This window comes from Lissotriton helveticus, chromosome 12 (assembly GCF_964261635.1).
Source record: "Lissotriton helveticus chromosome 12, aLisHel1.1, whole genome shotgun sequence".
NCBI lineage: Eukaryota > Metazoa > Chordata > Amphibia > Caudata > Salamandridae > Lissotriton > Lissotriton helveticus.
The window spans coordinates 242,571,200-242,584,960 of NC_136073.1; positions in this window are offsets into that span (position 1 = coordinate 242,571,200).

The following is a 13,761-nucleotide window of genomic DNA, read 5'->3' on the forward strand; positions in this document are numbered from 1 at the left end:
AGATCAACCATTGTTTCCAATCAGGATGTGTTCTGTTTTGGTTTAATACATAGTTTACGTCTATCTCTTCATCTGTAGAGCTATTGCTGTCCATTGTTGGCTTTGGAATAGACGGTTTATTTAAGTCTTTGATTTTGGCTAAGCCAAGACAGGTAGTTTGTTGAACAGTGTCATTCAAAAATATAATTTGTTCTGGGATCATGCAGGCTCTAAACAATGATTCTATACCTTGTACTTGCCATTCTTTTGTACCCCAAACACTTTTTACTTCAACATTTTTGTCCCAATAATCAAACCCAAAAGTATTCATTTGTTCAAAAAATGAGTCTGAATATATCAATTTCGTGTTTGTTAGCATGATCTTTGTCCCTGTCTTATTTGACAATTTGAAATAAAATGTTTCAGCATTACTTGTGTTGAACCCTGAAAAGTATGAATATTTGTCGTAAAAGGTTCTTGAGCTTCCTTTTGGAGGGGTCGCACAATGTTCCCATTGATTATAATTTAAAACATTTCTAGGTTGTGCCGATTTATGTAGAAAATGGTTACCATAGTGGTTGTAACAGTACATACTATCATAATTAGTCGAACCCTGCAAATAATCATGTTTGGTAAATTTAGCAGACATCACTAAGTCAGACATCATATCATTTATGTTTTCAAAGTCCCAATCATCAGCAAATGAGCTTGGTTTTACAAAGTCACTTAACGAGATCTTGATTTGGTGTGGATATTTCAGGATTTCAACCGGACCATAAATTTCGTAGTCAGTATTGTCCCATGCTACCCCACCTGGTATAGGATTGGCTGTGAAATTGACTGAAGAAAGTTCTCTTTTCTCGACGTGTGAAGATGTGTGTGGCTTGAGGATCAAGTTGATTTTCTGACTTGCTGTGTCCATTTTAGCATATTTTCCCTCAATGAAGCGTCCCAAAGTTAGTATCATGATGAGCCAAAGTATGAGGATAAATGCACCAAAGCCCACCCAAAATTCAATCCATGGAGAAATCAGATAGGTGTCTTTCAGTTGTTTCAAAAGTTCTGTAGCTTTATCTTTAAAGGTTTTTGATGATGGCTGTGTTTTTGATTCACTTAGGTCTTCAGAGGAATCATCGAAGTTTATGAAGTAGCCGTATGCAGTTCTGTCAATCGTTCCAATTGCTTCAGGATTACTGTTTCTTGCATATTCGTTTGTTACTTCATTGTAGGTCGGTGTGTCTCTACTAAATGTTTTTATTTGGGTTTTTAGAGGTCTGAGTTCCAATGCATTGTTGCATAGTCCTTGTTGTTTTTCTGTAGGCGTTTCGAATGTGATTAGCCTCTTAGTTTGGACCTCTGTATTTGTAGCAAACCTTGGTGTTCTGCTACTTATCGGGAGTCCACTTGGCCTACTGTTTGTTATCGGCCACATGATTGTGGTTTTACCAGGTCGATGGATACAACTCGGTTCTCCTTTTTACCAGCAAGCGGCGGTAGTACAACTGATCTTGTCCCGTTGATAGACAAGACAGGAACTGCTTTTCTGTAAGAAGGCCCAAATTCCTTCTTTACCGCGATCTTTTCTCTGACTAGATCCCCGACTTTTGGAATCCAGACAGGTCTTGCTGGGACAGGTGGTGGTTCTTCAGTGGTTGTTGGCTGCTGTTTCAACTTTATGTTGCTCAGGTCTTTTCTTGTTTTGTTTAAGTCCTGTAAAATAGCCAAACGATCTTTGATATCAAAGCTTTTTTCCTTCACCACTGAAGTCTGACTGTCAAGATCTAAGACTAACATCCTAGTTCCAAACAATAATTCGTACGGACTGAATCCCTTCAGAGAATTTCTTGGCAAGTTATTTAGACTACATTGGACACTTATTAGATGTTTGACCCACCCAGCTCCCGAACCTAATACCCTTTCCGTTATAGATAGCTTTATGCCTTGGTTTTTTCTTTACACCATCCCGTATCCCTCAGGAAGGAAGTGAGAAGAATCCCGCTATGCTATGCTCATTTGGCCTTGTTTCCCCACAGGCTTGAGGGCTAAAGTGAAAACATTGGTCAAATGTAGCATGCTCCTAGCGTATATGCCATTTAGACTCGCAAATCTTTGTATAACAGTCCAGACGTCAGCCGAGTGCTGGGGATCTACATTATAAGTGGAAACTAGCCTGTATATGTTAATCGGACGCTTTGCTTTTTACTGTCGATTCTTTCTGGAGTGAAACGCCAAGGTAGTATACCGTTTCTCTCGCCACTGCGATCTCTGTTGCAGTCCGGGCATTTTTTTACAAAAATGTCATGCTGCAGGCTCATGCCTGGCCACCAGTACACTGATTGTTTTTTCTTCGAGAGAATCTTTTAGTTTGAGGTGTCTGAGACCCTCGCCCATATGTGCGTCTGCAATTAACAAAGTTCTCCTGTCCATGTTTGGAATTACTCTATCCCCCACTCCAGGGATTTGAGCAAAAGAGACGGAGTTTGCATCGATTATGTATGTATAATTGAGTGGATAGTTGATCGGTAGCGCTGAGCAGTCGCCTTTTGATGACGTTTTCACCGCCAGCACTGTTTCACCGTCAATGTTTTTCATTGTACGCTTTTTCCTAGCTACGGAAGCCGATTTAGTTGCTACCGCTGTGGCTGTCTCAGCCAATGAATTCCCTGCAACGTGAACGCCATCACGCTGATGACTCAGTGTATGTATCACGTGAGTCTTTGGTAGTTCTTTTTGTAACAGAACTATTTGTTCCCAAAGCAGTTTTTGCTTTATTGTTGCACCTGTGTCATCTTTGTAACCGTTTTGAATCCATTTCTGCAAATCGTTGTTATATGATTTGACGCAGTAATATGAATCGGACACTATAAGTGTCGGGAATTCGTGATCCGCATTATCTAGCGCCATTTTCAATGCTATTATTTCAGTCTGTTGTTCTGAATTAGTTTCTACTGAGTGTGTTTTTATTAATAGAGGTCTTAGTTTACCTCCGCGCCACACTTCTTTTGTAATCTCACATGTGGGGTTGTATGCTTGTTCTCCCCAAACGGAGGGTTGAGCATGTCCGTCTGTATAGATTACACAAGCGTACTGTCGTAATGGCAGAATGTCGGCTGGCAGAGGGAATATTCTTTCATATTCTAGATTTTTTAATTCCTTTAGTTCTGGATCAAAGTAGTAGTATACTTTGTCCGTTGTAATTGAATTCACCCATTGTATCCACTTTGGATTTAATGCTGTGGTTGGTAAATTACACGGGGTTGTTAATGCCTCAAAGGCTGATTCTGCTGTTATGACTGTGATGTGTCTACCGTCAGCTTTATCTTTTTCTTTAGCTATTGCGGTTTGAACTGCATGAACAATGTTTTCTTTAATGCTGAATTTCTTTTCAGCTTCTGTGTACAAGTGTGATTTTAATGCAATTGGTACCTTTTCTCCCTCGTTAGAGGTCAGGTATGTGAATCCGCATCTTCCTGGGATGACTCGAATCACAAGATTGCGTGTGTTATCACGTGTTTCTAATTTTGTTTTAATTAACATGTCTGTTTGTAAGGATCTCAGAATTTCTGTGTGTATTTGAGTCCAATTGGTACTTTTAAAATCTGGTTTTATTAGATCATAAAGGGGTTTGACCCTTTCTGCGTAATTTGCAATGTATGTTCTTCCGAAATTTAGGAAGCCTAGAATTGACTGTAGGTTTTTTAGTGTTCTAGGTGCTTGGAGTACGGCACATTTCTCTAGGAAATTGTCAGCCAGGCTTTTGCCTTCACTTGATAATTCATATCCTAAGAACAGGACTGTTAGATGGGCAATTCTAGATTTTTTAAAGTTGAATTTGTAACCCTCTGCTGCGAATCCAAGTATTATGGTGTTCACTCTCTTCAAGTGAGTATCCAAGTCATCATCTGTTAGGTATATGTCGTCGACATAAGATAATGCCTCTTCGTCATATGTTTGTAATAATTCTGTTACTCTCGCTGAGAATAATCCTGGGCTGTTCTTGAACCCTTGGGGTAACCGACAGAATTGTTTTTGAGCGCCATTTATTGAGAACGCAGACAAATATCTGCTCTCTGGTGCTATATTTTGACAGAAGAATCCATTAGAGATGTCTAATGTTGTTTTGTATTTTTTGCGCACTATGTTATTCATTAGTGCTGCACTATGCGAGTTTTGTACTGCAAAAGTTTTGCAACATGAGTTAAGGTGTCTGTAATCCAAAACTAGACGATATGAATTGTCTGGTTTGGAGACAGGAAACAAAGGGTTGTTCATTTGTGAGGTGCAAGTTTCAATCACCCCCTGGTATTGTAATTGGTCTAGGATTTCTTTTACCTGTTTTTAGCTTCTTGCTTAATTGGGTACTGTCTTTGTGCAGTAGGTTGTGTTTTTAACTGGATTTTGTGAGGAGGAGAATCCTCATCCCATCCTACATGATTTTTATATAAAGCAGGAGCTTGAGCTACTGCCCACTTTCTAGCAAGTGTGTATTTTTTATGAATTGGGATATGATTTGAGAAGGCAGGCATAATTATTTCTTCGCCATGAGGGCAGTCCCTGACAAACTCTGGTGGCCAGTCTTTTTCAGCTAGAAGGAGAGATTATCCCAAAATAGTCCCCTTATTTTTCTAGTCTTATCCCCCTCTATACGTAATGTTATTTCATATATTTTGTGAGGTTTGCTAACTCTGGTGTCTGCAGTTTCCACTTGAAGGTATTCATTCGTGTTCACTGTCTCCAGATGATTCATAAGGACTTTGCGAGCTATGCTCACTTCTGCTGCGCTGTCTAGCATTGTCTGAGCCCACTCTCCGTTTTTCAGCTGTGTCCTCAGTATTCTCGGCATTGTTGAATACTTTAATACTGGCTACCTTCTTTTTTGGAAATTGTAATTTCTTATTTGGATGAGCAGGTTCCTTGTCTTTGGACTTGACGTGCCCTTTCCTGGGTTCCGATCGTCCTCTTCTTTCCGATTTCTGCGAGGAAGTCTGAAAAGATTGAGAGGGACGTGTATCAAAATCTTGATATCTATCCGGTTTCTTTATATTATCCCTATTTCTAAGGTTGTATTTTTTCCCAGAGGGCTCACTTTGGGGAGACCTGTGTCCTTGGTTTGGAGATTTTTCTCTCCGCCGAGGAGACCTTCCTCTGGACTGGAATCTCTTTTCTTTCGGATTGGATTGTTTGTTTCCATCCCAGTTCTTCTTTTGTGATGTTAAATTATTTTTAATAAATATTTTTTCTGGACTTTCAATCAGTTGGGGTTTTACTGGTATTTCACCTAAACTATCTCTACCTAGTTCCTCATAGGATTTCTCTATGATTCTGGCAATTTCAGCTGGTTGGTCTGCTATATCTGTTTCTTTTAACCTCTGGCGGATCGCCACGTTTGCTGCTTCTCCCTTTATATTGGCTAGTAATATAGCCGAGACCTGCTTGAAGTCTTTCAGTAATTTCATACCAAGAGTTAAAGCGGGTTCTGGACCGTATTCGTCTTGAATTTGTTTTAGCACATCTGGTATTACTGAGATGGATGGAACACCATGCGTTTTTGTGTAGATGGAAGCAAAGACTGTACCCCAAGTGTCACAGTCCTCCACGTGTGGTGCGATTCCCATTGGAAGACAGATAGTCAGAATCCTGTGTTTATCCACAGGAGTGGTGTCTGGAAACACCGCCTCTATTTGGGTGATTTTTTGTGCTAACCAGAACGGTATTTGTTCCCTTTTAGCTGGTACCTTACCTAGGCAGGACTGTATGTTCTGTGGTGTAATTTTATTTGTGTTCCCCTGATGAGGGGCCAGCTGTGGAATTTTAATTGCTGGTTGGATTGTTGAAGTCCGCATTACATATTGGACTAATTGTCTATGTATTTTTATTAATTGTTTTAATTGTATTAAAAGATTTGCTGCAGACATCCCTTCGATGTCTGGATGTGGTGTGTATCCGGCTAGGACCGGCCACGTTGCTCCTGGTCTACCTAATGGACCGAGCCTGGTGATGTGATTGTTGTGTTTTAGGGCGCCATTAAACAAGAGCAGGTGCTCTTGAAATTTAAGTGGTACTTCCACCTCCTCGAAAGGAGTGTATTCTTCAGGAGGTTCCTCTGTTTTGTAATGGTGGAAGACCTTTGTTACAGCGTTTGCTGCAGGAAAGTGTATCCATGAATAGAACACCTCTGTCTGCCGATATTCGTGTGCCTCTATTACGAATATGACTGTGCCACCTCTAGGTGTCAGTCCATTTTCTATAAGTTTTAAAGTTATAGATTTCCTTGTGTTGACCGGGATGAGTATTAAATCCGGGTCAGCTTCTTGCAAAATATTATCAGCTGCTACGAGTTCAGCTGCTACTCTAGCTATCTCTCTTTCTTCTTCAGTCTCTGACATTCTACTGTCAGGAAGGTTATTTTGTTTGTTTGCAGATCAGGTTTCTTATGGAAGCAAAGATTAGATGCACAATATTTTGGAACAGTGTATCCTTCAACGTTGACTAAACCAAGAACCATACATAGGAGTTTCCTCCTGCGAGGTTTGGCGGATATGACCTTTCACCCACTCTAGACGTCTTTGGAGTATTATGGGAAAAAAGGGGTCTGAGTGAAAAAGCACGACTGAGTTACTCTAATGTCTTGCGTTAGTTTTATCGCCTTTCCAAACGTTGGGCGCCATGTAGTGTAGTTCCTATTATCCCAATAGGCTCTGCGCATTGGAATAATACCTTCAATAGTATAGGCCTAGACCAGACGTTAACTAGGTCTTCTATTGTCGATATTAGACTTAAAGTTTTGGGTTTGCCAGCTAGCTCAGAGTTCACTAGAAACTTTCTCGAATAGGCAAGGAGGAGTTGAACCTCCCTGGATAGACAAGAAGGGATTTAGTTTCTGACAACCATAGAACATGACAACTTTGCTCTCCCCTAATCAAGAGTGTATCTCTAGAGTCGTGTGAAAACAAAAGACAACTTATTTTACTCAGTCAGTACGTGCATTCTTAGTCTCACCAGATTGTAGAGAAAAGGAAGAGACGGGCGTGTTCAATAAAAGATGTTATTTATTGATCAGTCTCTTTTCTCGTACAAGAGAAATGGATCGATATTATCGCAATACTTATGGTTAAGTAAAGTGCATACAATAAAAGCATAAGTATAAAATAATACTGTAAAAACATTTATATGGTTTCTAAGCCATATGCAGGTTTAAAATGGATAAAATAGTTATATACATACATACATTTGACTAATCGTACTCAACTGGTGTTTCTAACTACGCCTACCCCGATGTACCTGACCTAAGCCTAATACGTGGGCGGGAATAGAAAGTAACAGTTTAAGTTAAGTTTGTTTTGCCAAGTGACTGACTCAAGAATTCTCTGTGAGGGGTTATTCAGTTCTGTACCTGGAATTTAGGATGAATGAGGGATGGTATCTCTCGTCTCTGGTCTCGATATTCCAGGCTGCCTGCGAGGGCTACCCGGAAGCGCCGGAGCTGGATTTCTCAGCAGGAGAAAGCAGCGTCTCGTTCTCAGCGCGTCAGGAAGGCGGGGCTGCGCCAGCGGGGTCTGCTCTGCTCTGGGCTTCGGCAAGTCTGGCTGCTCCGATCTCGTCACCACCGCGTGTGTTTGCTTAAGGCAATACCGGTAATATTTATACCTGTAAGGTGCCGAGATTGACGTAAGGATGGACATAGATACGTCAATAAGGATGTCATACGACTTGGTCGTTAGCACATTCTTTTGCTGAAGTTCTCGATGAAATCAAAACAATGGCCGCAGGGTTTTTCCCGGGGTGTCATAGGTTTGATTTGTTTTGAGAACTCCGTATGCCTTATCAGGGGCTGGAGGAATATCGCTTGTCTAATTAGATGGCAAGCGTTATGACATAATCAGATAACACGTTCCTGTGCCGTGGTGTGGCTTAATCAGATAACGGTTTCTGCATCATGGGATGGCTGCTAGTTAACTTGTTAACCAGAACAGGGTCAGGAATAGGGGGATCGATACAGAACCTATAGGAATACATCACACCAGGAACAAGAAGAGGGCAAGCAGCACGGAGGCGGGTTGGAGATGGGGGGCCACCACCAGTGCTGCAGCGGGTGGACGTTCTACCTCCACCACTAACACCAGGGCCTCAGCCGATGCTGACTGATCTGCTGGCCCCAGTAAGTCCGTCTGTTACTTTTACCACACCACATTTAGAATACTTTATTCCTTTTAATTCTTTACTATGCCTGTCTCCTAATTCTTTTTTTTCTACTCCTTTTCATTCTACTTCTATCTAATATTTGTTGAATTCTTGTTATCCTTGCATTGTCCAAGTTATTTTCTATATATTAAGTTTCTGTAGTTGGCTTACTCCTGTCTGTACAAGTCTGTCTTTAGCTTCCTTTCTCCTCCTTAGTGAGTAAGCTTTCCCTGTCCGCTTGTATATCTTGTGGACTGGCACTGTAAAACTCAAAGAACCGCTGTTAGGACAGGTACACTACAGTGAATATTGCATGCCCAAGTAAGCTATTCTTATTCTACGCATGCTTGTTGAGAAGGCTTTTCTTTTCCAGCTCATGCTCAAACAGTAAAACTACTAGAGAGTGGCCATGGTCATGGGTGGGTCCCCACAATGTTGGGTATGTATTAATTTATACAGTAGTAATATGCCTTCAGTTTTGATGAAAGTGCAGTGTGGCTGGAAACTAGAAAGAGGACAGTCCCATTGCATTTGCCAACAAAGACCATATGTCCTTCATTGACCAATTATTATTCCTCTCCTTTATTGTGTACCAATGACTCAACAGTCACAAAAGAAATAATTGATGGACAGAATGCTGTAAAATGCAAACATTCACTCCCAGTCACAAGGATCTGGGTTTAAGCCATCATTCTTTGCTCACCATACCACCCCAGTTTGGACCCAGCCATATGCAAATCAGTCTTGACCCTGTTCCTTGTGGGAACAGTCCAGCCCACACTGCCAAGCCAGGTTCATCCTGGACCGGAATTAGGCATCCTGGGACCGGTTTCAGGGCATCAGCCTTAATTAGCCAGGCTAGCTTGAATTCAGTGGTGTAGTGAGCACGGGTCCCACATCTGGGCATACCCTTTCCACTTAGGGTGACATATGCAAAAGAAACAATTGATGGACGGAATGCTGGACATTGCAAACATTCACTCCCCATCACAAGGATCTGGGTTTAATCCATCATTCTTTTGCTCACCACACACCCCCCCCCCCAGTTTGGCCTATGGGAGGCCTCTGGAGTACCCATGCCCTGGGTACATGGGTACCATATAATAGGGACTGTCAAGGGTACCCCAGTATCCAATCTGGAGTGTACCTAAGTACATAACATAACATTTTAGGGAGAAAGCAGATAGACTGGGGTCCTGATTAGAAGGATCCCAATCAGATTAGTCAAAAACAGTGTAACATGAACCAAAAGTGGGGGTAACCATAAGAACCAGATCCTACTTTCCTACAGTCAGCAGTATACACGTGCATCACATATACAGTTATGAAGCTCTAATAATCAAAGCACTGCTGTGTGCAGAGGAGGCCCTCAGGGTAGTCAAGGTCCTTAAAAGCAATACAACTATAGGTTAAGTCCTAGATCCTTTCAAACAACAGGAGGAGCCATTTTAAACACATCTCTGGTCTTCAGAGACAGAAGTCCCATCCTTACCTTAATCTTGCGTCCACTGCAAGCACATTGCGACAAAGTTTCTACTCCATCCAAGCATCCCAGCTCAGCTTAGGGGAATAGATGAATCGGTCCAGGCTTTGGGCCCTAGGGGAGGGCTGGAGCTGTGCGCTGGGGGTAGAGGGAAGAGTGCAGAGTCAGGGAGTACCAGGGGCTCCATGTGTATTTCAGCCTCAATAGAAGAGCCAGTTCACTCACTCCGTCCGAGGAGGAGAGGCTCCTGTGATGCTGATCCATGTATGTCCCGGGAGAGCAAGGCGGGCTAGTAACAAGAAGTGGGAGGCAGCAAGAGCTCCAGCCCTCCAGCACACTGCCTGCACCCTCCCTCACAGGAGGTGGTAAGTGTATACTTCAATCCCCATATTCCCTACATAATGATAACACCAGGAATGCAAGCATGAAGCTATGATCAAAGCTAACTAGTACTTGCTGAACCAATCAGTAAGAATTGAAATTGTAGTTCAAACATGAATAGTTCAGCAAGTACAAGTTAGTTTTGATGAGGCTTCTTCACTGAACACTGGTCCAACTCCAATCTGGCCATAAATGTGCCTAAAATGGTGGTGCTGCCCAAGTCAGTCACACACCAACAAAATAAATAAAATAATATTCCTCATGCTATATAATTTTTCGTTTGCAAAGCAATTCAAAAATAAACATTCTATGGTGGTCTACTCAGTCAGGGAAGAAGAGTTTGTCCTCAAGTTCATGTGGCTCGCCCAGCAGTTGGTCAGCTGACATACTCTGATCTGAGTCTGACTAATCACACTCATCTTCCTCCTTTGGTGTTTAAGAAATGGTGTAATTCAGTGGTATACAATATTAGTTTATTTTAATCATGGTCAATCTCTTCATGTTTTGAGGTGAGAGACTGGTCCTTCTCATTGTGATGACTGTGCCAGCTGCAATGAGCACACACTCTGCAGACATACTGGCTACCGGACATGCCAGATACTTTATTGCCATCCTGCTGAGCTGTGGCCATTGGTTCATCCTCACATACCAATACTCCAATGGGTTTCGTTCCACGTATACCTAATGGGTCATCCAGATGCTCATTGAACATCTTCTCAATGGTCAGTGGTGCTGCCACTTGCTTGACTTGTTTTGCCTTCATCTCTGCACTGCCATTTGATACCAGGTCAATGCAGAGGTTGTGGATGATTCTTGTGTTCCTTTTGGTTTGGTTGCCGCCGGTGTTCTTGTTGCTGGTGTTTGGCTGCTGTGAGAAAACAGGACTGCCCTGTCTGGAAGTTAAGGGTGGCACCCCAGATCTTCTATCCATGAGTGGGACTTTTGTTCCAGCTGTTCTTCATCCAGGACTGTGCCTCTTTCAACTATCCACTCCTTGTATTCTGAAACATTCCCTTCTGAATAAGGAATGAAAGTGGCCGGTATTTTTTTGTAACATTGATCCAGTATTGTGGCACAGATGTACTCTTTAGATGACACAATGTCTCTTCGCAGCCTTTTATTCACGTTCAAGTGAAGGATTTAGCTCAGAATCAAGGTATATACATCTTCATATTCATCACCCACAGGATGCTATAGATTGGCCCATCGTACTGTCCTCCTTGCTGACTTCCTGTGTGAAAACCTCAAAAGGAAGTAACATCTCTGTCAGATATTTGACTAGTTTTCATTTGTCCATCCCAATGGTCATACTTCTAGTTACATCCCCTCCTCTTTGCATGACATACTCATTGATTGGTCTGTACTGCTCAAACAGATGTTATAACATGTAATAGGTGAGTTCCAATGTGTTGAAACCTCCTTTATGAGAGCTTTACCTTGTACTCCATGAGCACACTGAATGATCCTCAAATGCTTTCAGTCTTTAAAAGAATGGTTGATCGTAAACTTTGTGCGAATGAGAGATTTAAAGAACAATTGCCCCAATGGATCAGCGAATTCTTTATTATTAATAGGAATTCAACCCACTGCTCTAATGTTTGGGATTCATTTAAGGCGAGCTTTAGGGGGTAAGTTTTAAGTTTTGTCCTTAGGCAAAATCGATTGAAAAAGTTGGAGCTACGTGCATTGTATGTACAATTAGAGGAGGCTGAAAAAAAGTTAGTGCTAGGTGCTAGTCTAGGAGCAAATAATATTGCGGAGTTTGAAGAAGCCACTGAACAAGTTAGAGCGAGAATTCAAGGGATTTGGAACATAGAAAACGCACAAAAATATTTAATTATAAAAAACAAATGCATGAGTATGGAGAATTGGTTGGTCGATGTTTGGCGTGGAAGCTGCGCAGGAAAGAAGCTATGGGTAGAATTAAAGCTTTGAAGGATAGAGATGGGATAACATGTTCAGAGCCTGAAGGGATTTTATCAATATTTCATAGATTCTATTCTGATTTGTATACTTCACAATCGCTAGAACATAGAGAGTTTTTTAAGTTGATTGAAGGGACCCTGAAACATTTGGACCCTACGGATATTTTAGCTTTAGAAGAACCAATCTCTATGGAAGAATTGGAGTCGGCAGTTAAAGCGGCCGGGCCAGATAGACTACCTGGGGAAATTTATAAGTTATTTTTTGGTTCAATTAAATTTGATATGCTTGAAACTTTTAGGGCTGCACAAGCTGGACGGGCACTGAAATCATGGGCAGAAGCTACTATAGTAGTATTTAATAAAAAAGGCAAAGATCCAGAATTGGTGGGCTCATATAGGCCAATATCTTTATTAAATTAAATTGCGATAGTAAGATCTAGTCGAAAATATTGGCCACCCGTCTATCAAGGGTTATCATCTCATTGGTATATGCAACATGGTTTTATATCGGGCCGGAGTACCACTACACACATTAACAAGGTAGTGACACTATTTGATATTGCACTAGTAGAGAGACGTGATCTTGGCCTAATTTTGTTAGACGCGGAGAAAGCGTTTGACCGTGTTGAATGGTCATATCTATGGGAACTAATGCGACTCTTAGGATTTGGTCAACGCTTTCTGACATCTATTAAGGTGTTATATTCTTCACCAGTAGCTAGGATTTCTACGATGGGTTTAATGTCTAATACTGTTAACATTACTAGGGGCACCAGACAAGGGTGCCCCAGTTCACCATTACTATTTGCACTTTACATTAACCCGTTTATTGAATTATTAGCCAACAACGAGCAGATTATACCATTTGTAGTGCAGAATATTCCATACACTATATTTGCTTATGCGGATGATGTGGCAATAGTTTCTTCAGACCCTGCTCTAGCACTACAAGAGATAGAAAGACTGTCAGCAATCTTTGGCTAAGCACATGGTTATAAATTGAACGCAACAAAAACACAAATATTAGTTTTGGATTCTACTATAATGAAAGATCCACGCGTGGAAAAAGAAGTTCTTTATTTGGGTATAAAAATTCGCTCATCTATGCAGGAAATATTGGATGTAAATTGGGGGGAATTGGTGGCTAACATTAGGAATTCACTTGATAAGTGGTCACGTCTCTACCTTACACATATTGGTAGGGTGAATGTGGTTAAAATTAATGTGTTAGCAAAGGTGTTGTATGTATTTAAAGCAATCCCCTTAGAATTTACGGTGTCCCAATTGCAGCAATTACAAGTTATCTGTTCAAAATTTATTTGGGCCCCAGGGAAGCCAAGAAGGGCTATGCGATTTCTTACTCTCCCAGTCGATAGAGGGGGGTTAGCTATGCCAGATTTTTTGTTGTATTTTTACACATGTTTTTTGCTAAGGATGAGGATAATGTTAACTGGAGAAGACTTATCTAATGAGGCAGAAGCACCCTCAATTTATCAAATGTTGTTAGGATCAGAGGCCAGACAATTGTTATTTAAAGAAATAGATGGGAGCTACTTTAAACGCACTAGGTTTAAGGTTTTATCATCAGCCTTCAATGTTTGGAAAAAGGTCGGAAAATTATCCCAATTGGGGAAGGTGTCTTGGTATACTCCAACTAATGCTACTAAATTATTACCCCCTATTTTTTGGGATGCTTTGGCGACCGGTTGGCGGACACAAGGGATTGTTCAATTGGGAGATTTAATAGGACAGGATGGGGCGGTGTTGTCTTTTATTGAGCTGTCGCGCTTGTTTAATATACCGAAGCAACAA